The sequence below is a fragment of the Rhincodon typus genome, chromosome 24 (assembly GCF_021869965.1).
Source record: "Rhincodon typus isolate 14 chromosome 24, sRhiTyp1.1, whole genome shotgun sequence".
Taxonomy (NCBI): domain Eukaryota; kingdom Metazoa; phylum Chordata; class Chondrichthyes; order Orectolobiformes; family Rhincodontidae; genus Rhincodon; species Rhincodon typus.
The window spans coordinates 30,918,962-30,943,460 of NC_063355.1; the positions used below are offsets into that span (position 1 = coordinate 30,918,962).

Below are 24,499 nucleotides of genomic sequence, written 5' to 3' on the forward strand. Positions count from 1 at the left end.
AGTTTCCTTTCCTAAAGGACATTTGTGAACTAGATGGGTTTTCCTGACAATCGACAATGGATTCAGTCATCATTAGACTCTTAATTCCAGATATTTATTGAATTCAAATTCCATCATCTGCTGTGGTGGGATTTGAACCCAGGTCTCCAAAACATTATCTGGGTTTCTGGATTAACAGTCCAGCAATAATACCACTAGGCCATCATCTCCCCTTGTGTCAGATAGACTGTTGATACACAAGCTTGACAAGGCACTAAACAGAATCTTTCAGGTCTTCACCAGACTCAGGAGAAAGTGCTAAACTATAGGAGAATTGCATATGTTACAGTGTTGTTCAAGAAAGCCTAGGACCTGCAGACCTGAGTCTGACTTTGGTGGTGAATAAGTTGTTGGAGGTGATTCTGAAAGATAGGATCTAAATACATTTGAAGAGATATGGTAGCGTTTTAGAACAGAAAGATGTAGGGGTTTGGTACATAATTCTTTGAAATTTGCATCACATGTTGACAGGGTGGTTAAGAAGGCATTTAGCATGCTTGCCTTCGTTACTCAAGCTTTTGAGTATAGGAGTTGGGACGTTATGTTGAGTTTGTCCAGGACATTGATGAGGCCTGTTCTGGAATAATGTGTCCAGTTGTGGTCACCCTGTTATAGGAAGGATACTACTAAACTGGAGAGAGAGTTCAGAAAAAGTTTACCACGATGTTGCCAGGAATGGAAGATTTAAGTTATAGGGAAGAGACTGGATAGGCTGGGACTTTTTTCACTGGAGCGTAGGAAGTTGAGTGGGTGGCCTTACAGGGGTTTATAAATTTAGGAGGGGTATAGATAAGGTGAATGGCAGATGTCTTTTCCCTAGGGTGAGTAATCGCAAGACTATTTTTTTTTTTAAGGCGAGAGAAGGAAAACTTAATAAAAAGAGAACATGACGGGCAAGTTTTTTTTAAAAAGAAAAGAAGCCTAGTGGTTCATGTGTGGAATGAACTTCCAGAGGAAATGATGGATGCAGGAACAGTTACAACATTTAAAAGACATATGGATGAGTAAATGAATAAGAAATGTTTGGAGGGATATGAGCCAAGTGCAGGCAGATAGGACTAGGTTAGCTTGGGATTATGGTCAGCATGGACCGTTTGGACCGAAGGGTCTCTTTCCGTACTGTATGACTATGACGCTATAGAGATTGTAAGAATAAGCGCAACAATCACAGACCAGTCAGTTTAACTTCAGGGATGGCAAAGCTTCTGGAACAATTATTCAGGACACAATTAGTCATCACATGAAAAGGAACTGACTAATTCCCTCTGAAGGGGAAAAATCATGTTGTCTAACTTGGAGGGGTTTTTTGTGGTGGTAATAGAAAGGCTCTAAGAGGGAGAAGACTGTTGATATGATCTACATGGGCTTTCAAAAAGTAAAAAAAAAAGTGTTTGATACTGTGCCCCACAGACTTGAGGAAAATAACAGGCCCACGAGTTCTCTCAATTTAGGTCTTGTGGGACTTTTGCTGTCTCCAGTCCGCATCCCAGGAGCAACTGCAATGGCTTGCCGGCTTGAATCCTGAAAAAAATTTTAACTGCTTGGCTGGGGCTTGGCTTGGTTTTGGGGTTTTGCTGTGGGCTGACCAAGAGTCCCTTTGTTCAGGATTATGTCCTGAGTGAAGCAATTCAATTGCCTTGACTCAAGCGGTGTTCCTCAAGCTCAGTCAGATTGACAAGGGTATCACTTCCATCGGAATACCCTGCAATTCATATGCTCTACTTGCTGTGTTCTCCAATGGTAAAGCCAGATGTAGTGCCTTTTTGAAGGCCAGTTGGGCTTCAGCTACTAGGCGCTTTTGCATGGTTACATCATTAAGTTCAGATACCAAATCCAATCTCTCAGCGTCTCATTAAGGGTCAATCCAAAGTTACAATGCCTCTGCCAGTCATCCCAACCTAGTCAAAAATCCTGATGTGGATTCCCCGGTTCTCCAACAGCCAAGTAAAACCCAACTGCATTTCAGATTTAGAGGAGGCTTAGGTTCGTAATATTCTTTACAAAAATCAATCTCTTGACAATGTTTTGTACCTGGTGCCTCAGGGAAAGTTAGGCTCCTAATAACTGAAAAAAGCTACAGGTCCACAATCTCTCAGGAGAGTTACTCATTGTTTTTCACCTGCCCCAATATCATTTCACCAGAAAAAAAAACCCATTCTTTCTGCATACTGGGCAGGATCAAACAAGCCAAGCTTCCCAAATGGCATAATGCCAGAAATGCTTACCCCGACTCAAAGACGACTATTGTGAGCAAATTTCTTCAGGAGTGTACTTTGATTGATTGATTGGATTGATTTATTGTCATGTGTACTGAAGTACAGTGAAAAGGTTTGTTTACAAGCAATACAGACAGATCATAGTAAGCAAAGAGGTACAGATCAAAAAGACTTAAGAGGCATGCAGGTTACATTATGCAGCGCATGCAGTCGGCAAGATCAACATTATGAGCCTAGAGAAATCATTCATCAGTCTAATAATGGCCAGGAAGAAGTTGTTCCTGAACCTGGTGGTGCATGTTCAGGCCTCTATCTTCTGCCTAAAATGGAAGAGGTTGTAGGAGATCATTACTAGAGTGGGATGGGTCTTTGCCAATGTTGGTGGCCTTTCCATAGCAGCGAGCTACGTAAATCAAGTCCATGGATAAAAGGTTGGCTTCCGTGATGGTTTGCGCTGTGCACACCACCTTTACTCTCATTGCCACTGAAGTAACTCCAGAGGTCAGTATCCAATCACCATGTCACCCTTTATTTACACCCTGTAGAGTCCTTAATACTGATCCAGCTCCCTCAGAGCCAATTCTAAAAGCACCAGGATGTCTGACACTCCTGTTTTGACCTGTCAGCCAGAGCTCCTGGAGTGAACCAGATTAGATTAACAGTCCCAATCAGGGAACTCACTATGAGGTCCACCTGGCTGACCTCATTACAATCACTACTGCACCAATGAAAGAGGGTATTTCTAGGATTCCTGTGACTGACTGGTTTTTAAATCATAAGTGCCTACCAAATTTTGGCAGTATGGTTGCTCCACTGACTGATTTGAAGGAGTGCAGAAAATTTCAGTGGAAGGAGGAATGTCAGAAGGCAATTAACAGTCTGAAAGCTGTTAACCACTGCCCCAGTCTTAGCCATACCTAATTATGCAAAGCCATTCAAGGTGGCTATCAAAGCAAGTGATGTAGATGTCTTGCACTATTTCAAGACAACAAGAAGGTAGAAAGACCTATGGGCTATTTTGCCAGAAAAGTGGACGATCAACTGAAATACTCCACAATTGATGATACCTTGAGTTTAGTGTTGGCATTGCAACATTAACATTGCCAGTAACATGTCTCAGATAATTGTATATACTGATCATAACCCCTTAAAAGTTTTTGGCAAAATTTAAGGATAAAAATACCGGACTGTTTAGGCAGACCCTACTATTGCAACCATTTGATTTCAAAATTATACACGTTGCAGGACAAGAGAACATAATTGCCGATGTCACTGTGGCTTTGATGAATTAAGATGGAGATGGTCATTGGGGAGGTTAAAAAAAAGGATTAAAAATGGACTGTATTAGTGAATGTTTACATGCTTAGTGTCAATGTAATGTATATGTATTGTAGTGTACTAATAGCGCAAGACAAAGTTTCTTTAAAAACTAAGTCATCTTTGTATATTGTTGGCTTGTTTTTTTGGGGTGGGGGGGGGAAAACGGTGTAATGATGCAATGGCTTTGAGAATTATTTTATCCTTTTTTTAAAAATAAAGAAATGAAAAAAGGTTGAGACAGAGGTGAAGAGAAGTCTGCTCAAAGCCAATAACGTAAGGAGCTTGAGGCCTTGGTTTGTTTTTAACACGTTGGAACAACGGAAGCAGCCTGAATGGGTGGGGTCAAGTTCCCACAGAACCAGGATTTTGAGTTTTAGCTTTCAGCAGTTGCTGGAGTCTTCAAGCTGGGTGTGGAAGCTCTTATTCCTCTGTGCTATAGCTAAAAGCTGGGGTTCTCTTTCTGCTGCTAGAATTGCATATGAGAATCTATTTTACTGGATTTGCCTTTGCCAAGGGTATGCTTATGGGATGTTACTCTGTTAGAATAGGTAATTAGTAAGAGTATATATTTTGTATATAAAATGTGTGTTAAGCGTGGATAGTTAGAGTTAAGCAATTCTCATTTTTATTTTATCTGTATTTTAACTGAAATGTGAAAAAAATAAGTATGCTTTGCTTAAAGTGGAGTACTTTGACCAATCGAATTGCATCTGGATACAGAACACAATTTAGATCTCTTCTTATTTTAAAAAGGTGTGTCTAGGCTACCTTCTTAATATATTTTGAGGGGGTTTGGTTTGGTTTGGTCCAAAACAACAATAACAAAAGTACACGCCTATGAATTATTTTCTGTAACATCAGTTAAAAAGTGTGTTCTGGTCAACAGACGATTAGTGCAGGCAACTTTGGTCTATCTCCACACAGGTAGGTATACCAGCCTTATTAATGACTGTTGCTTTATTATGCCCTGTAGTATTAACCTTTGTTTCCAAGTCAGAGTCCTCAGGAATTCCACATCAGGATTCCAAGAAGTATGCTTATTCCCTATTGCTTGATATTACTTTACAAAATAAACAAAAACTATTTTGTGCAAAACCAGCATGATTCATTGCTGGGTCGCTGGCATGATGTTTTAGAAAGCTAACAACCTGGGAGGTTACAAGTTCAAATTCCACCAGGCTAGCTCAAATCTGAATTAGTAATTCTGATAATTTGAGTGTTAAGAACATAGAACATAGAACATAGAACAGTACAGGCCCTTCGGCCCACAACGTTGTGCCGAACTTTTACCCGAAACCTAAGGTCTATCTAACCTCCACCGCTCCCTTATACTATCATCCATATGCCAATCTAATAGCTGCTTAAAATGCCCCTAATGAGGCCGACTCCACTACCCTCTCCGGCAATGCATTCCACGCCCCGACCATTCTGAGTAAAGAATCTACCTCTGATGTCTCCCCGATATCTACCTCCTTTCACTTTAAAACTATGTCCCCTCGTAAAAGCTACCTCCACCCTAGGAAAAAAATCTTTGGCTGTCCACTCTATCTATACCTCTGATCGTTTTGTGCTCCTCTATCAAGTCACCTCTCATCCTTCATTGTTCTAAAGAGAAAAGCCCTAGCTCTCTCAACCTTTCCTCGTAAGACCTTCCCTCCGTTCCAGGCAACATCCTGGTAAATCTCTTCTGCACCTTTTCCAACGCTTCCACATCTTTCCTGTAATGAGGCGACCAGAACTGGACACAATACTCCAGATGTGGCCGAACCAGGCTTTGTATAGCTGGAGCATAACTTCACGGCTCTTGAACTCAATCCCTCTATTAATGAAAGCTAACACACCATATACCTTCTTAACAATTCCATCCACCTGGGTGGCAGCTTTCAGGGAACTGTGAACATGAACCCCAAGATCCCTCTGCTCCTCCACACTGCCAAGAATCTTTCCGTTAACCCTGTATTCTGCTTTCAAAGTTTGTCCTTCCAAAATGAATCACCTCACACTTTTCAGGGTTAAAGGCCATCTGCCACTTCTCAGCCCAGCTCTGCATTCTATCAATGTCCCTTTGGAATCGAGAACAGCCCTCCATGCTGTCCACAACATGACCCACCTTTGTATCGTCAAAACCAGAACAATTCACAAGGTGTTTCACCTTGTTGTAAACATCCCGTGCCATCACCTTCCCCAGACTACAGAAGATATTCCCATGTTGTGGGTGCATTCATGAAATCAACCTAAAACATTTATAACAGGCCGTAGGATGCTGGAGCAAAAGTAGGCTCTTTGGTCCACTGAATCTGCTCCAAAATCCAATGAGGTCATAGTTGATCTGATAATCTGATAATCTGATAATCCACGACTCCACTTTCCTGCCTTTTCCCCATAATTCTTAATTCCCTGACTGATTTAAAAATCTCAGCCTTGGATACACTTAACAACTCAGTCTCTACAAGTCTCACCCTGAACCAAATTCACTCCTGAAAAGATGTGTAATAAGTACAATAATTAGCCATATAATTCAATGCCTTATACTGTAGTTTATCAATAATAAGAAGTCGCAGGAAGGGTCAATGCTCCCAACCCCCCCCACCAAAAGACATACAGAAAGCTCTGTTGTGTACAGATGTGGATCCACTCAGAATAAAACCCACTTACTTGTGATTTTAAAGTCAATATGTCTTTATACGACAAGGAAATTTTGTCTAGTATCTGAACACTGGCTTCAGCCAAAACAAAACAAAGTTTTCTTAACCAGTATATTTCAAGTAGATAGATCAACATGCAAGTGACCATCAAATTATCCATACATGGGTATTTGATCAGTGGGGGTTGGTTTAGCTCAGTTGGCAGGATGGTTCATTTGCAAAGCAGGGTGATGCTGACAGTGTGGGCTCAATTCCCATACCAGCTAAGATTACCATGAAGGACAGTCTTTCTCAATCTCTCCCCTCACCAGAGGTATGGTAGCCCTCGGGTTAAATCACCACCAGTTCTCTCTCTGTAAAGGAGAGAGAGCAGCCGTATTATCTGGTAAGACTATTGCTATTGTGACTCATACGTTTGATCAATTCCTGTTGAAACAGTTGAGTCACAGTTCGAGTCACATAATATTGAAAAAGACCCTTCGGTCCACCATGCTTATGGTCAACTAACAAACACCAAACTATACATAAGTATACCATATACTGGACCCCCTAATTTTTTTTTTTTTTTTTTAAAAAAAGCATCTCCTTACACATGCCATTCTCCTAAAGGGGCTCCCCTGCTTTTAACGGTCTGTATCTAACAAATTCTTCCTCCTTTTTCTTTATGAAATTCTTTATATCCCTTGACATTCAAAGTTCCCTGGACTTGCTGCCCTTGCCCTTCACTTTTAGAGCAACAAATTGGCCCTGCGCTCTCTTTATACTACTTTTAAGAAAGACTCCCTTTCCAAATGTAGACTCATCTGCAAGTAGCTGCTCCCAGTCTATGTTTGCCTGATCCCATCTAATGATATTGAAACTGACTTGCCCCCAATTTAGATACTTAACTTCTTCACTATTCTTATCTTTTTTCATAAAGACTTTGAAACTTAAGAGTTATGGTCACTATCCCCAAAGCGTTCATCCATTGACACCTCAACCACTTGACTGACTTCATTACCTAGGATTAGGTCTAGCACTACCCCAGTTCTGGAAGAGCTATCCACATACTGGGACAAAAAGCTCTCCTGGATGCACTTTAAATATACCAACTGGGTGATTCCAGTTAAAGTTAGCAAAGTTAAAAAAGTCCCCTACTATTATAACCGGATTCCTGTCACACCTCTGCAATTTCTCCAAATATCAGCTCCTGTTTCCCACTTACTGTTGGGAGTACAATTCCAGCAAAAGTGATCGCCCCTTTTTTTTTATTTCTAAGCCCTAATCAGATGGCCCCATTTGAAGAGCTTGGAGACATCCTCCCTCATTACTGCAATGATGGATCCTTTATCAATAAGCAACAACCCCACCTCATCCCTCCCATCACACCTGAAACTTCTTTACCCTAGATAGTTGAGCTGCCAGTACTGCCGCCCCTTCAACTATTTCTCAGTGATTGCAACATCACATTCCCACATGCTGATCAATGCTCGGTCATTAAATTACAACACTGCTCTTCATAATTACTCAGAGCAGCTAAACTAACACTTTTTGGGTGAACATTATTTGGATCCAGAGCTGATTTCCGAGAAGAGATTAGAATGAAATGGGGCAAAATGTCTCAGACAGGCTTTTCCTCAGCACTCGCATCTCATATGAAGCTTGGAGTCCCCAATTTCCAAGGCACTTTATAAATTATTGTAAAATTTCTTAGTATCGAAAGTATAGATTCTCTAGTCTGCTCTGAAAATATTAGAAATTTGCATGGCAGGAAACAGAACTCTCCACTTGCATCACAACCTAGCGTTATTTTCATTGGCAGACTGGGATCTGCAACCAGAAGTGTAGCACACTTTGTACTTTCCTACTGTCCAGTTCAGAGCAGTAATTTTATCCAACATCAATTTAAAAAAAAAAGAGTTAAAACCAAAAAGGGTGTTTGGTACAGGATTGATAAAATTGGATCATTTATCATTTGCTTCAGGGCTGATAGCAGGAAGTGTTAATATTTGCATGAAGCAATGTTTGCAACAGTCTGCCAGTTAAGGTGGCACAGACAAGAACACAGGAATAAGTTCAAATTCAAGTGTATGAGGTAATGCTGTGATATCAAAAAGTGTAGGTTCCTGTAAAATATATTAAATATGGTTGTATCCCTCAACTATTTACAACCTTTGGAATCTTCATGAGACCATGAATGACAACTAGTGTACATTTCAAAGTCACCTTCTATGCATATACACAATGTAAATTGATAAAAATTCTCCATTACAGCAGTTAACTGTGAGCAGTGAGTATTAAAAGGGATTGCAAAGGGATTCTGTTAAAAAAACCGTGTGCATAAAAATAGCACAGGTCTTCACCACAATTCACGTAGCCTTAAGATAAAAGGCTTTTATTGAAGACACAGCCGAATTATTAAACTGGTTTAGTTTTGCAATTTAAAGTATGCAATAGTTCTATGAATTAGAATAGATCTTTGAATTAGGTTCTATAGCATGTTTTATAATCTTGTATTTATTTTGGTCTTTATTGATATACATCAATGAATTTGGATATTTGGATTGATAATTACTCATTATGGAATACACTGCCTTTTCTTAGGCAGACAGAAATGGGTTCATTAGTGCCTGCTATCTTGGTAAAGATCAGATGGAGATAAGCTAAGAAGAACAAGCTTCTACAAAAGTGAAGATCTTGGAGTGATTGGTATGTCAAAGAATGACTTTGGAGACACTAGAAAGCAATAGCAGTTAAAATTATCATTTTTAAAAGGGACCAATCAGAAATTGGCCAAATCTTGTTTAATCCAACACTGACTGCAAAGTGCTCATGCAATATAAGCCAATTCAAGTTCAGGATAGTTCCGATGGTGGTGGGGAGCGAGGCTTAACAAGCATTGGTTCTTAGTGCTTTGATATAGATGACCAAAGATAGAAGGAGAATTTGAGTCAACGTGACAGGAGACCTGTTTCCCATTCAACCAGCATCATAACCTTGAGTCCTGACCTGGATGGACTACAAAATACTGCATTTTTTCTTTGGAGTATTATTAACTTATTCATAAAAAGTATAAAGTAAATAAGGTTAACATTGTTAATTCTGGAAACTTGTGAAAACACATCTGCACCTGGAATGGGTCTTGCACCTAATTAAATAAATTAGCTCCTTAAACTAAGTCTATAATGGTGATTTGACTAGGTTTTACACTTAAAGTTATGCAGACCCCAGAATATTGTACAGGGTACTAAAGAAAATGCTGAATTAAAAGTAAATTTCTTGGTACTCAGGAAAATCTATCAACTGGCATCAGATCTTTCATGGAGCTAAAGAATGTCAACTTGTGATTCCCCACACAGAATGTGCTTTTCATCTTGGTAAAGCAAGCACATTGAAAGAGAAGGAAACAGTAAACCCTGGCAATGAATAGTTACACAATATCTAAATCTCTATTGTTTCTCCCACTTTTGGGTTCAGAGTTAGCATCTAGCACAAAGATAGGTAGAAAACAAAATAAACTGTATTTTGCTATTGAAAGCAGTGAATTCAGCCACACCAATGAAAACTACAAAGAATCAACTGCTGGCACACCAACCCTCAGACCATCAGACGAAAAGTAGCATACCTTGATGTCATATTGAATACCATGAGATCTTTCCTTAAGTGTGAACCTTTGAATTTATAAATGAAAAGTAGTTTAAAAATGTAACAAAAGCAGGAAGACTGTTAATTCCATAGATATGTAAACAGATGTAAAATTGTAGATTACAAAACTAATGGCCATCCAGTTACAGTTTACATAGAATATTACATAGAGCTGTGCAAGTTAAATTCCTAAAGTGTCCGTAAGAATCTCAATACAATAAAAACATGTTTGGAGCCAGGGGAGCTGACTCAAATTGTATCCAATGCAGGGCATAAACAGCCTGTTTTTTAAAAATTCATTTGGGGGGTGTGGTATCGCTGACTGGCCAGCATTTATTATCCATCCATAGGTGCCAATGTATAAAACAGCAAAGAATCAAAAGAATCCCTACAGGCCGTCGGCCCATCATATCTGCACCAATCCCCCAAACAGCATCCCATCCCAGTAACCTGTAGCATTTATCATGGCTAATCCACATAACCTGCACTTTCCCCAAGCACAATGGGACAACCTAGCATAGCCAATCCACCTAACCTCAACATATTTTGTACTGTGGGAGGAAACCAGAGTAGCTGGTGGAAACCTATGCAGAAATGGGGAGAATGTGCAAACTCCATATAGGCAATCACCCAAGGCTGGCATCAAAACCTGGTTTCCTGGCACTGTAAGGCAACATTACTAACCACTGTGCCACCATGCCACAAAAGGCTCTAAGTCATCATGCAAAATGAAACAGGAGGAGATCTAGCAGCATATTTTGAACCAAATGAAATTTAAAATAGCAGCTAAAAAAAGTGGAAATATAGGTGAATATAGTGTAATTTCAAGGCCAGAATTTTCCAGCAAAACAGGAGAGTTTCATGTACAGTTAGTAGATAAATCATCCAGTAATTTGATGGACAATTTGTGCCACTCTGCCATTAGTGGCATAAAAATGCAACTCCCTGCAGAATTAAATTTATTACTGAAGATAATTAATGGTAATCAGTGCAAGGCCTTTCAAATGATGATGTTGTTACAGGCTACTTTTCTTCCACTCAGAAAGGAAAAAACATATAAAACTGCAATGTCTCATTAATGAATATAGTAAAAATGCTAGAGATTTTTTTTTTAAAGTGTTTGGTTGCTATTTTCTCCTCATTTCTCTTAATCCAAATGTTTCTTTCCCTCCAAGTTTCCATTCCTGATTTGACTACAATTCACAATCATCATTTTCAATCATCCTTAGTTTCTCTTTGTTACATACCAAGGTCCCTGATGTCTTTGTATTTACACTTGTTGTGGAATACAACTAGCATTACCAATTCTAGGATAAAAGAATTAGAAAGCAAATAAATGTTCCACCTTAAACAATGTAATAATAATGCTTTCAAATCAGAACCATGCCCCTTTAGGGTTAGTAAATCATTTGGGAACATGTGAAACCAAGTCTCAAAACCTTGACATTTTTAATAAGGGAATATGGTAAAAGGAGATAGTTAGTGGGGAAAAAAATTCAGAAAAATGTATTTCAGATTCAAAGGAAGTTTAGGAAAGAGGGGCTCAGATTCTAATTCTACACTTCATTCTTTGTAATACCTTCAGTCTGTGTAGTACAGCAAAAGAAAAAAGGGCAGGAAGTATACGCCCAAAGTAATTTTCCACTTCAGTGATGTTCAGTCTGCAAATTTCTCTTCTGTTTAGTTTACATGCATAGCTCCATCTCAAATCAAATTTCTAAAGTTTCCACATTAATTTTTTTTAAAAATATTGCTCTACATAGAATTAGAGAAAATCACAAACTAATTTCATGCATTGCACTTCTGTTCTTGCATAGCAGAACGTTTATGTAAATATTTAAACTAAGCTGAACACATTACTTACCTCTACAGGAAAAAAAGATAAGAAATATCTATTTGCTCATACTACTAGTTAACCACAGTCAGCCAACTCAGCAATCATGAAACATTTATAGCTGCATTAGACAGACTAAAAATGGGTCATTAACTATAGTTTAGCAAACAATGGTTGTGGTGATATTTACTGTTAAACTGTCAGATACATTACTTACTGAGTAATAATGAGTGTGGGGGGAGGGGTGCAGTGGTGCAAAGAGTGCTTTTGAACCGAAAATGCTGTTTATATCAGTTTCACAAGAAGCATCATGGTGGGCTTTGGGCTGTTCTGCAGAGGAGAACTTGGACTACAATTTCCAGATAAGTTTCAACTTGTGTAGACTACTGAGGAACAGAATAAATAAAATGTGAAAAACTTATTTTGGTAGCAGTGGGAGAGGTAGGGTAGTGGGCAGACAACGCAGAGATTTGGAACATCACTCCCAAGTAGTTGCCTCTTTGGATTAAGGCTGGCATGCCAAAATGGTACATTAAGGAAACTCAAAAGGCGAAGTCAGAAATCGGTGCTGGTGGAAGCAGCTAGAATTCAGTTTTACAGAATGAAATCTTATGGCAGCCAGAGTGTAGGAGCATAGAGCAAGACCTCTGTAGTTGATAGTGCAGATAGGAAAGTATAATTGAGCTCACAGCATTGACTGTGTGTTTATTAGTGGTACTGATGAGACATAGCAAATGAGTTTTAATTAAAATGCATTATAATTACTAGCAAAACCAGCATAGTTATCAAATCTTAATCAACAGTCTTCTTGCAGAAATGGTGTGTGCTCGAGATCTCAGTTGAGGATCAAGCAGAGTTTGGTTGAGGTATCCTCAAACAAAAAGTCTTTAAATGTATGGGTACATATAAAAAGACAGAATAAATTATGCAATATAAAGGCCATCATGCCATGTGAACATTAATTTACTCAATATTCCCACTCCTTTGTTGGTAAGTTGCTCTGGATGGGTTACAAAATTACTCCAAATTAGGTAGTGAAATACTAATAAGGCACAAAATGGTTCAAATTTTAATGCCTTCACTGGGGGTTGCCAGCATTACTCTACTCTATTTAAAAAGACTTGTACTAGCACAAATGTGATTGGCAAAATAACCTTATGTAATTTCTATAATTATGTGAATAAGACAGTAACATTTCTAGTTTCTGTTTGTTCAATGTTAACATCCATGGTGAACTAATGATTGAATGCTATTTTCAACCAAGGTTATATCACATTCCTGTAGAAGGTCAAACTATAGTTGACTATTTTTAGTTCAAATGTTGCTTGAGCCAAATTAGGTATTGCTCTAACACACGAGGCACAAAATATAATTCCTACCTTTAATTTTTCCAACTTCACTACCAAGCTGTTATATTGCTTTGTGCAAATATAGATTAAAACAAACATTCATAATTACCACGTTTCTAAACTTGCTTTTCCACTAACAGGAGAAAAGTTTGTCACTGTACCCTAAGCGCGTTCCTGCCCAGAGACAGAGTCCATCTCCCCTCAAAGTTCAACCCAACACAGTAACCCAAAATCCACAGCGCTCGCATGAACAGTTCCTGAGAAAACACTAACCTTGTTTTAAGCTCCTCACCTGGAACTTGCACAAAGATTGGCTAAACAGAGCTTTTTGCTAATGGAGTGAGGAGCAGCTGGTGCCCAAACTTGGAACTTATTAACAGGTTATATTTAAGTGCTTTGTCACACACCAGTCTCAGAAATCTGCTGTTCCTTAGAATTTTATGATTAGTACCCAATTGCCAAATACATTGCATTCAAAATTTGCAAATGTTTATTTTACTTTTGAAAGGAAACAACCACCAGAAATTCAAAAAAAAAATTCAGTATTCAAGAAATTGAGCAAAAGATTGGCAGGATGCAGTGGTGCAGCTTTGCACACCTCTTCACTCATCAGCTCTTTGATGTTGAAAGAAGGTCCTATACGAAATTCGATTTCAAAGTGACCATCTCAACTTGGTCATTCCAGATGATTGGTTCAAGGTGCCAAAGTACCATAAACACATTGTGACAGCTCTTGGGTGACAATTTTTATTGAATTAAATTTGTCAAAAAAGTGCATTTTGATGGAATAATGTGGGCATAGCAAGAATAAGTATACATATCTTGCTATAAATGCATAGATACTGTGTCACACCTGCTGGCACCAACGGTTAGAACACTTCAGTAACAATGATTTGACATGGTTTCAGAACAGTGTATATTTAAGCTATAATGTAACAAATGTTTAATTTGATCATCTCAATGAACTTTACTGGAGGACCAAAAACAGTATAGGTGTTCTCATGACAACAATGCTTCAAACTGTACTTCACTGGGCACTCAGAAGAGCTGGCCTCACTGACTGCGTTTCTACCTCTTATGGGAGAATGCGCCAATAAGATTTCTGTTTGTCGGCCTGGATTTCCTTGACATTAGAATTAAGGTACATGTAATTATGCACTCATTAAATGAACCAATTCTTGTTTTCCAATCTTTTAGGGAAGTGATGGTAAACAATTGTAATATTTAGAGTGTGCTTCCAACTTTTGATCTAGCAATACAGCAAGGGAAAATGTAATTTCTTCCAAAACGTCTCTGGAATCACTAATGGCTTTCAAAAATGTTCAAGAAAGGAATTTTAAGACTTTGCACCAATTATAAAGGAATCAAGGGACCCTCTTGTGACACAGTGGTAGCATTCCTACCCCTAGAGGAGGAGACCTGGATTCAAGTCTCACCTGCTCTAGAGGTGTGTACAATATCAACCTGTTCAGATGCTGTTATTTAGAAAAAAAAAATTGGTTAAACAAAGGAATCAATTATAAATCTTCTTAAAGAAGAAATATCGATCCATGTAATCTGGTGATTCTGGACACTTTCAGTACCAGCAAGAAGGAAGTTAAGACTGAAGCTGCGTGGCCAGACTCAAATGAGAGCTGCAGATAATGATGAACTGCAGCATAGGGAAGAACAAGGAATAGTCATTTACAAGAAGCTATATCTGTGTAATACAATTAACTAGGACAAAGATAAAGATAAAGCAGATTGTTAAGTGGAAAACTTTACTCCTGCTGTTTCAGGTTTGCAGGAGCTCAGCAAACCATTTAAATGAGGTTTATTGATAAAAGGAATTTCTGACAAATGAATAATTAAAATTGCTGCAGAGTTGAAAATGTTGGAAATGTATGCAGTGTCCAAAATTCTGTATAAGCTGCCCAACTACCGCAAGTTCCCGTGCATGCTAAACAGCATGATGCACAGACTTCCAGTTTCAGAAGTCAATGCTGAGCTTGGACCTCAAGAGGCAAGCACACTGGGAGAAGAGATAACAAGGTGTAGAGCTTTACACCTTGTTATCTCAGATTCTCCAGCATCTGCAGTTCCTGCTATCTCTCACGCTGGTTTTGGTGGTGCCAAGTCAGCAAGGACTGATGCAGATTTGGTCAAGACAAATACATACAATCAGGAATTAGGAGACTTAGACCATTTCGGCCCTTTGAGCCTGCTTAGCCATTTGGTAAGATAGTATCTTATGTCTGTTTTGAACTCCATATCCCCACCTACACTCACTAATCTTTGACCTCTTTGCCGACAAGAATCTACCTTTCCTCTCAAAAACATTCAATGATCCCACCTCCAAGGCTTTGAGGCAGAATATTCAAAGTTTGCACAATCCTCAGAAAATACCTCCCTTCATTTCAGTAATAAACCGGCAATCCCCAATTTAAAACAGTGCCTCCTAGTTCTGGACTCATCCATATAAAAGTAGGATCTTTCCATATCCGCCTTGTCAAGTTCATGCACGATCTTATACTTCAATGAAATCACTCCTCAGTCTTTTAAATTCCAGTGGAAACAAGCCCAGCTTGTCCAAGCTTTCCTTACAAGACAACCTATTCATTCCAGGTATCAATTAGCAAGGCTCCTCCATAAATTAGGAGGCCAAAACTGCATACATTCTAGAGATGTCATCTCAATAATGCCACGTATAACCGAAGTATAACAACCTTACCTTCATGTTCAATTAACCTTGTAAAAGAGTAGTACCCCATCAACCTTTTTAGTTACTTGCTGCATCTGAATTTTTTTTTTTGACTCATGTCCAAGAACACAGACTCTTTCGTACCTCAGAATTCTGCAGTTGATATTCAAGTAATACTCGGCTGTCTCATTCTTCCTGCCAAAGTGAACGCCACATATCCCACATGTACCAGATTACTAACCATAACTCAACATATCTATATACACTTGACAATATACTTTCCTATTTTAATGTCAGCTACAAATTTAGCTACCATGCCTTTACTTCCCTCAAAGACATTGATGTAAAATTATGAAAAGCTGAGGTCCCATCATCTACCTCTGTGGGAATCCATTTGTTACATTCTGCCAATCAGAAAAAGCCCTATTTAGGCATACACTATTGTTTTCTGCCAGCCAATCCTTTGTCCATGCTAATATGTAACCTCATGCATCACAAGCTCCTACTTTGTACAATAACCTTTTGTGGCAACTTTGTCAAATGCCTTCAGGAAATCAAAGCAGGGTATTGCACAAGCTCCCTTTTACTCACAAAGCTCCAATAAATTGGTTAAACATACTGTTTATCTTGAGTTTTTTGAAACGTGCAGCTATAACCACCTTAAAATGATCAATTCTAACATCTTTCCCATAATCGACATCAAGCTAACTGGCATGCATTTTTCCATTTTCTGTCTCCTTCTCTTCTGATTTGGAGTTATATTTACTGCTTTCTGGTCCGATGGAAACTTCACAATCTATTTTTGTTGTTTTTAACTTTTAAAAGTAAGTTTACCTTTTTAAATATGAAGTATCATTTGCCTAGTACTTCCTGTTTCAATTCATCTGGATCTGTTTCACATTATAAGATGAAATGCAAACAAGACTTTACATACTTGGGCCGGGTTTGGTAGATTTGGCCATTTTGGTTTATGGTTTCTCCACAGGGGTTGCATTAAGGGAGAATCACAGAAATATAATTTAATGCCTTCATTCTAGTATAATTTCAACTTGGCTTTGGGTTGAGATCAAACAAAGGGAGTTCTTGAACCCAATGGTCTTCTCCTGTTGATAACTATAAATAAAGCAACTAGCTACAATTGGAGTTTTATGGAAACCTTCTAAATAAGAGTAGTTTTTATAACTTGTTTCTGATCTGCTAAATTGCACTCACATCGCTTGAAACAAAGTATCACTAAATCAGCTCAATGCAGTTTGAAGGGATGGGTTCTACTCACAGACATGCAATACAAATAAAACAAAATCATTTGCCAGTACGAAACTTTGTTTTGCACTTATCAGGGCAAATGGGAAAATGCCAAGCTTGGACAATAACAATAAAAAAAAAGTTATAGTATAAGAGAAAAAGGGTCTAGTTGGCCGAGGCGATGCCAAGGAAATACTGGCTCCCCTAGCTCCAAGGCAATTCAAAAATCAAAGTGTCTATTAGATGTGAATCTATAATTGATAGATGATCCCAAGTATGCCAACAGTTACACTAACAACTAATAAGATGATCAATATTTCACGGTGACTCATTTACACTTGCTAGAAGCAACGTACATTGTCTGAGAGACCTATTCTCCATAAACAAAAAGGAACATGTTCAAAGCTGGTGTCTTTTTTAAAAACCTATTGAATCAATATCAACTTGATGTTAAATTTATATCGTGGCTATTTTTCAATCAAAAATCTTAAGAATAATCGTAGGACTGGTTCATTATCTCAGCAGTGACCCCATGTGTTTTCATACACTGAAAAGCCTTCCAACGTTAATAAAAATCAGTACAGGTTTAAAAGATCAAGAATTACAAATATTTTAGCCTTAAAGTTTCTGTAGGACGTATGCCACAGAAACTAGTTAGGTTTCAACAAAGTTCAAATAGTGTGCAATAACCTGAAGGTATGGCTGTAAAGCCTGTGCCCAATGGAAACATGCCAACTGCATTAACAAGACTCCATCCATAACAACTTCAGCTGGGAAGAATGCATGCAAACAAAATTTAAAAAACTGACAGGCTTTACATGCATTTGGAAAGGCAAAGACTGATCAAAGGAGAGTCAACATGACTTTGTGCGTGGGAAATAGAATCTCGCTAACTTGATTCAGTTTTGTGATGAAGTGACAAAAGAAAATTGATGAAACAGAGCAAGTAGACATTGCCTAAATGAACTTTAGCAAGGCATTCAACAAGGTTCCGCATGGTAGACTGGTGAGTGAGTTATAGATAACATGAAATCTGGGGGAGTTAGCCAATTGGATTCAAAAGTGGCTTGAAGGTAAGAGACAGAGCATAGTGAAGGGTTTTGTTTGGACTGAAGGCCTGTGACCAGTTGTTTGCTGCACATTTTGATGTTGGATCCACTGCTTTTTGTTGTTAATATAAATGATTTGGATAGGATTATTGGAGGTACGGGTAGCAAGGTTGCAGATGACACCAAAATTGGAGGGAGGTGTAGTGGACAGTGAAGAAGGTTACCTCAGAGTACAATGGGATCTTGATCAGATGGGCCAATAGACTGAGTCATCACAGATGGAGTTTAATTTAGATAAATGTGAGAAGTTCCGTTTTGGCAAGGTAAATCAGGACAGGACTTATTACAGTTAATCGTAGGGCCACAGGGAGTGTTCAGAACTAAGAGGCCTAGGGTGCAGGTGCATAGCTCCTTGAAAGTAGAGTCACAGGTAAATGGGATGAAGGCAGCAGCGTTTGGCGCACTTGCTTTAATTGGTGAGTGCAACGAGCATAGGAGTTGTGTTGTCATTTTGCAACTGTACAGGACACTGTTGAGGCCACTTTTAAAATACTGCATACAATTCTGCCTTCCCTGCTATAGAAAAGATGTTGTTAAACTTGAAAGGGTGCAGGAAAGATTTAGAAGGGTGTTGCCAGGGTTGAAGGGTTTGAGCTATAAGGAAAAGCTGAATAGGCTTTGGTTTTGGTTTTGCCCCTGAAGCTTCAGAGGCTGAGGGGTGACCTTATAGAGGTTTATAAGGTCATGAGGGACATAGATAGGGTTAACAGCCAAAGTCTTTTTCCCAGGGTAGGGGAGTCCAAAAGTAGAGGGCATAGGTATAAGGTGAGCGGTGACGATAAAAAAAAAAAGGACCCGAGGGGCAATTTTTCATGCAGAGAGAATGGTGCAAGCTGCCAGAGGAAGTGGAAGAGAACGGTACAATTACAACATTTAAAAGGCATCTGGATGATTACATGAATAGGGAGGGTTTATAGGATATAGGCCAAAGGGGACTAGATTAGTTTAGGATATCTGGGCAGCATGAATGAGTTGGACAGAAGGGTCTGTTTCCATGCTATGTAACTATGACTCTACCCAATCAATTGTTCAAAAATCACTTTTTAAAATCATCAGAACCCCCTGTAATAAATTGTATTTTAAAAATACATTACATATACATAACTAGAAATGAATCAAAGACAATATACTGCACATCTGGTGGATTGAAGCTTAACTCAAATATTTTCCTGGAACTTGCATTTCATATCAAATTCAAGCACAAATCACCAACTATTAGTTTCAGATTATATTCGGAATCAAAATTATTTTAAAATTGATAACTGTAATTGAAAACTTAGAAAGATGTGACATGTATGCGTATTGTAATATTTAGTGATTACAATACTCTTTTCATTGAAGAGTTTACATTTGAACTTTTACCTTGTGTAGTTTCTAGAAATATACTGTTTTTAACAGGTGTCATACCTCAGGAGGCAGAAGTATGAATCTTGTTTTGAGATATTATCATTTTGACATCTATTGTCTTTTCCACAGAAATGCACAAGATGCAAAAGACCTGGGGAAGAAAAAAAAATAAACAATTGAAAACTGCTGCAATTTAGAACAAATCATTGATGAAAGTCACTGAATAAACAAATTATCTATGTCCCTCATGACCTTATAAACCTCTATAAGGTCACCCCTCAGTCTCTGAAGCTTCAGGGGCAAAACCAAAGCCTATTCAGCCTTTCCTTATAATGCATTTTAAAATTTGGAAAAAAAGCCAAAAAAAGGTTGGTTAAGCATTTTTCCAGAACTAGACAGAAACGATGAAAGATTATTGACCTGAAGTGTTAACTGTTTCTCTCCATAGATATTGTGAACCTGCTGAATATTCTTAGCATTTATGTTTTTATTCCAGATTTCCATTATCTGTTGTTTTCATTTTTGGCATCGAAAATATCTAGTGAGAGTTACAAGATGACAATTCAGCATAGGTACAATTTTATGCCTCAGCAAGAATAATTCTGGACTATTCATGCAGCTTCAGTCACCCAACCTCAAAAGAAAAAGTTGATGCTTTACAAAGTGCTACTACGATGATTGCTGATCCAAAGGTAGTAAGCTCACTAACAATTGACATTGAATACCAAGCACAAGATTAAAAGAATACAAGTACAATAGTTCCAAGTAAAAACTCATTTACCACTACATCCCATTCCATTCCTCCCACCCCACACACACACACACAAACTAGCATTACTCGACTGCAACGGTACAAAATATATAGAGGGAACAGGAAATATGGAAAATTTATTCAGTCAATTACATTAGCTCCACACAGCATTGTTTCACAGATGGTCTCTTTTGCCCCCTCTCAATAACCAACTTGATTTTTATCCTGTCATCAAAACTCATTTTGTACTGTCAATGCCTCTAAATTCTAGCATTGCTTAAATTAGATACATGCGGTGAAGGTAATTGTAATGCAAGTTTTTTGAATAATAAATGTCTGCTGAATTGACTTTTTCCCCCCACTTTCATTTGGCTTTTTTTCCCCATTAACAGAACCATGCCATTCAGGCCAAACAGTCATGTTCCATTTGAGCCTCCTCCAATCTTTCCTCAATTTCTCCCATGCATATTTGTCTAACCTTCCCTTAAATAAAGATCTGTAATATTTACCTCAATCATTTCCTGTAGTTAAAATACTCAGGTTTGTATGTGGAAGAGTCATGATGAGGTACATAGATGATTTTCCATATTCTTTCTTACCTTTGTTTTGCTTGGAAACATGTCTTAAAAAGTTGCTTTAAAATAAAAAGAGGGGACTCTATACTAATTGTCTAAAGGTTAAGGTTGCAAAGGTGAAGGGCATCTTGTTCTGTGACAGTGGTAGTATCCCTACCTCCGAGTCAGGAGGCCTAGTTGAAGTCTCCGATTTTCCTGAGATAGGTAATTACACTTCTGAACAGGTTGATTAGAAAATATCTATAAAGACAGTGTTCTTGCAGCACAGTGGTATTATCCCTACCTCTGAAAACAGGATCTTGGTTCAATTCCCACCAGCTCCAAAGGAAAAGGTCGACTGATATATTTACACAAATCCATTTAAGAAAGTATAACAAACTTTATGGTAACGTGGAGTTTGTTAGGGAGGAGACAGACATGTTACACTTTGCAAATTAATCTTTTTACTTAGATTTATGTCTCATTTCCTGCCTCACCGCGTGGCTTCAGCAGGAACAACAAATGAACCATATTACCTTTTGTCATCATCTACACAGATGGAGTCTTACTGACGACAACAACAACATTCATCACCCCCAATACAAACTATTATTACTAAATATGCAGTTCCTCATTTTTCCACACAAATGTTATACAAGTGTTTCCCAGTTCTGATGTTTCTGTAGCCATAACTCTCAGAAAGTATATCTGGTTCTTCGTGAATATTGCTGACAGTTTCCCTACTTTATTACTAACACTGTGTGCACTGCTGCGCAGACAGCTTACATCATCGTTAACAGCAACTCCTTTCACTTTTTAATTTAAAAAATCTTTTATAACTGTGCTCTATTCATTGCCTTCATAAGCTAGCACTGAACTAAACAGTCCTTTTCCATTTAATTTACTCCTCCCACCCATACTTCATTAGTTTAAAGAGACTTTGACAACTATTCATTTAATAGGTCACTGGTTCCATTTTGAAAAACTCTCAGTTATTAGAATTCATCCTCCTATTACCCAACATAACTGCTTCCAGTATCCACCTGATCCGAGATACTACCAGCATTCATTCCCACTTAGTATTCTTGATCTCTTTGTGCAAAACAAGGAAAGAATGTTGTCAAATTTCTCTTGCTAACCTCTAATAATGCCATCTCGATCTACTGCCATCGCTAGTGTTAACCAAGCAGCCTCACCGCATGGCATGGCAAACAGCACCAGCAGGAGGCCTTTAATTCTATCTTGAAGGCCTCAACTATTCCACAGCTGGCAAGTCACAGGCACCTCCCCTGCTGCAAGCAACAGAGGTGGGTAGGCAATGATATGGCACAGCAATCATGTCAACAAATCCTCCATGTCACCCAAGCTACCTATCTGCCCCAGAGAAAGGGAAGGAGTAATGTTGTGAAGTGAGGTGTCAAATTCCAGCCTTGAGCATATCCAAGGCCAGGTACCTGACAACATTGATGCAATTACAATCAAGAGTTGGATAGCATTAGTTTACATTGTAGAACCTGACATTTCCTCAGATGTTGCCAAGGAGCAGTAGTTTGATCAGATCATATTAGAGGATAATATATTACAATCTAGGAAACAGATACAGCAATTATGTTTTTGCCCAATTTCCAGCCCAAGACATTTTATTTCTAAAAGGTATACTGTACCTCTTAAATTTTAATTCAATACAGTGCTTTAAAAGATCATGTACCAGAACTGTTAAGGAAATAATTGCAAGTTGCACATTTTTTCAATATGTTAGTGAGTTTATTAGGTTTAAGACATAAATTTAGATTCTCCCGAGATCGTTAATACTAAATGGCACTGTATTCATTTTAACCCTCCTACCAGCACTTTTTTTGGCAGCTTGTAATTGTATTATACAGCACTAGATGAAGAAAATCCTCAGAGCTAAGCTATTCGTCACATATGTCTTCCTGATTTCCATATATGTCTTTAAGAACATTGTATATCTGGTTCTCCAAACATAAAACCTTAGTCATTTTATTTTGCCTGATGGGAAATTAAAACTGCCTGAATAAATTTAGCACCTGTCAGAGTAAATAGTGTTCCAATGGTAGCTCCATTGTCTTTGGCCTTCCAAATTTTCTCACACCAACAAATATTCTAAAGCAAATTGAATAGATGCCATTATGGTTGGTAAGAATGCCACAAGCATTGCAACTCACTTATCCCAATAAAAGGTGAATGACCATAAAAAAACATCAAGGATGCCAACTGAAATAATTATCAGATTTTTCTGCTCCATGAATCATCAGGTTGGACTTGTTGTGGTTATTGCACCTGACATTTAAATGTCACTTCAACATATCCCTGCTGAGTCAGTAGTCTCAAAATGAACAGGAATATTTGGAGTAGGTACATGCTTATCAAATTGATACTTTCGTTCAAATGTTACTCCCAAGTCATTTAACTAAAACCACAAATATGCTTTCTTCTCCAAAAAGGATAAATCTTTACACTTTGTAAATAAAAATTGAGAAAACAAAACAAGTATGACTCCTTCCAGAACCTACAGGTCTGCATTTCATGGGATCACAGTTGTGGACATAATTGTTTTTTTAAAAACAGAAATTAGTGTGTTGCTAATAGCAAAAAGTATTATGGAGCACACCAAGTAATGTTTAGAGAAAGAACATTTGGAGAATCACATTAAATCAATTTCTCACTTTCACAGCATCTTTTGAAATATTCACAATAACAAGCACTGCTCATTAGTTATACACGAGTCTTTGTCTTTCCAAAATGCCAATTTATCCCTAACTGTCCAGTCTAGGAACTAGAAACCTACTGTATATAAAACCCAAATATATTTGAATAGATTGCATGCAAAACACTATCTTGATGTTTATTGCATAATATACTAATTGTTCTTTTTAAACAGAGGTAAGGTAACACTTCTTCCTGCAGAGTTTGCAATTTTAACAGCAGGCCACATTCCCAGATTTTAAAAAATTCTACATGATACTCATACAGATGTCTGCCTTGCACAAACAATTATATACACTACAAAGGCAAAGGAGTAATCAGCAAGCATTCTGAAGGTGTCCATCTAAATGTCCCCGTCCACTCCCCAAAATTTCAATCTAACAGCAAGTCAGATAAACACTAAAGGAAGTAAAACCCTATTCGAGTTGAAAAGTGGCAATGTTAGAAGTTAACATTCATCAGGAGAATGCAGGATCATGAACAGTAATTTAGAGAGGAGAATTATTTTGCTTTTAAAAGTAAAACTTGATAAATTGGCATTGAGCCGTGTTACTGTATTTGCAGAACAAAACCTATCTTCCTCGGGCCAAGCTGCAAAGCTTTCATTTAACGATGAACAGACATCACTCACACAGATTTGGCAAGTAAACGTTACTCTAGTTTCCTACCTTACTCAGTGACATGGATTACAATCTAGAAATAGGTCGTTTCAGTTGCAGGTGTTATACAATGCAGAAAAACCAACTACTAGAGATGAAATGGGGCCACAAAAGATTACCAGAACATAAACATGTATCCCATGTAAAGTGTGAAATTACTCCTTCCCCTTTTACAAAATGTTAGTCACAAGTATCAATTGAATGCCTCAGTTCACAAACATTAGTGTTGACCTGCGTAATTGTTACAACTAAACTACTTCCACAATAAAGCTGCTGGGTTACACCAAACAAAGGACCACCAGAATGTTAAAACAAAATTGGTCAAACAAAAGCAAAATACAGGAAATGTTGAAAATTTAAAATACAGACAAAATATTGGAAACATTCAGCACGTCTGGCA

At 38.1% G+C, this 24,499-nt stretch overlaps 1 protein-coding gene across 5 annotated transcripts in view; it reads right to left on the bottom strand.

Moving 5' to 3' along the window:
- LOC109914976 (protein-tyrosine sulfotransferase 2) overlaps nucleotides 1–24,499 on the bottom strand; it is a 105,379-nt gene that overhangs the window by 23,562 nt on the left and 57,318 nt on the right. The window contains exons 2-3 of one of the 5 annotated variants that reach the window (XM_048611630.1): nucleotides 19,469–19,559; nucleotides 9,825–9,870 (exon numbers count right to left, since the gene is read on the bottom strand). The exons of 1 other annotated variant lie outside the window; for it this stretch is intronic. The gene's annotated coding sequence lies outside the window, so the exon portion shown is untranslated. Of the gene's footprint in view, nucleotides 1–7,424; nucleotides 7,500–9,824; nucleotides 9,871–19,423; nucleotides 19,560–24,499 lie in introns of those variants that run through there. 3 more of the 5 variants (XM_048611629.1, XM_048611632.1, XM_048611633.1) reach the window with 3 other exon arrangements.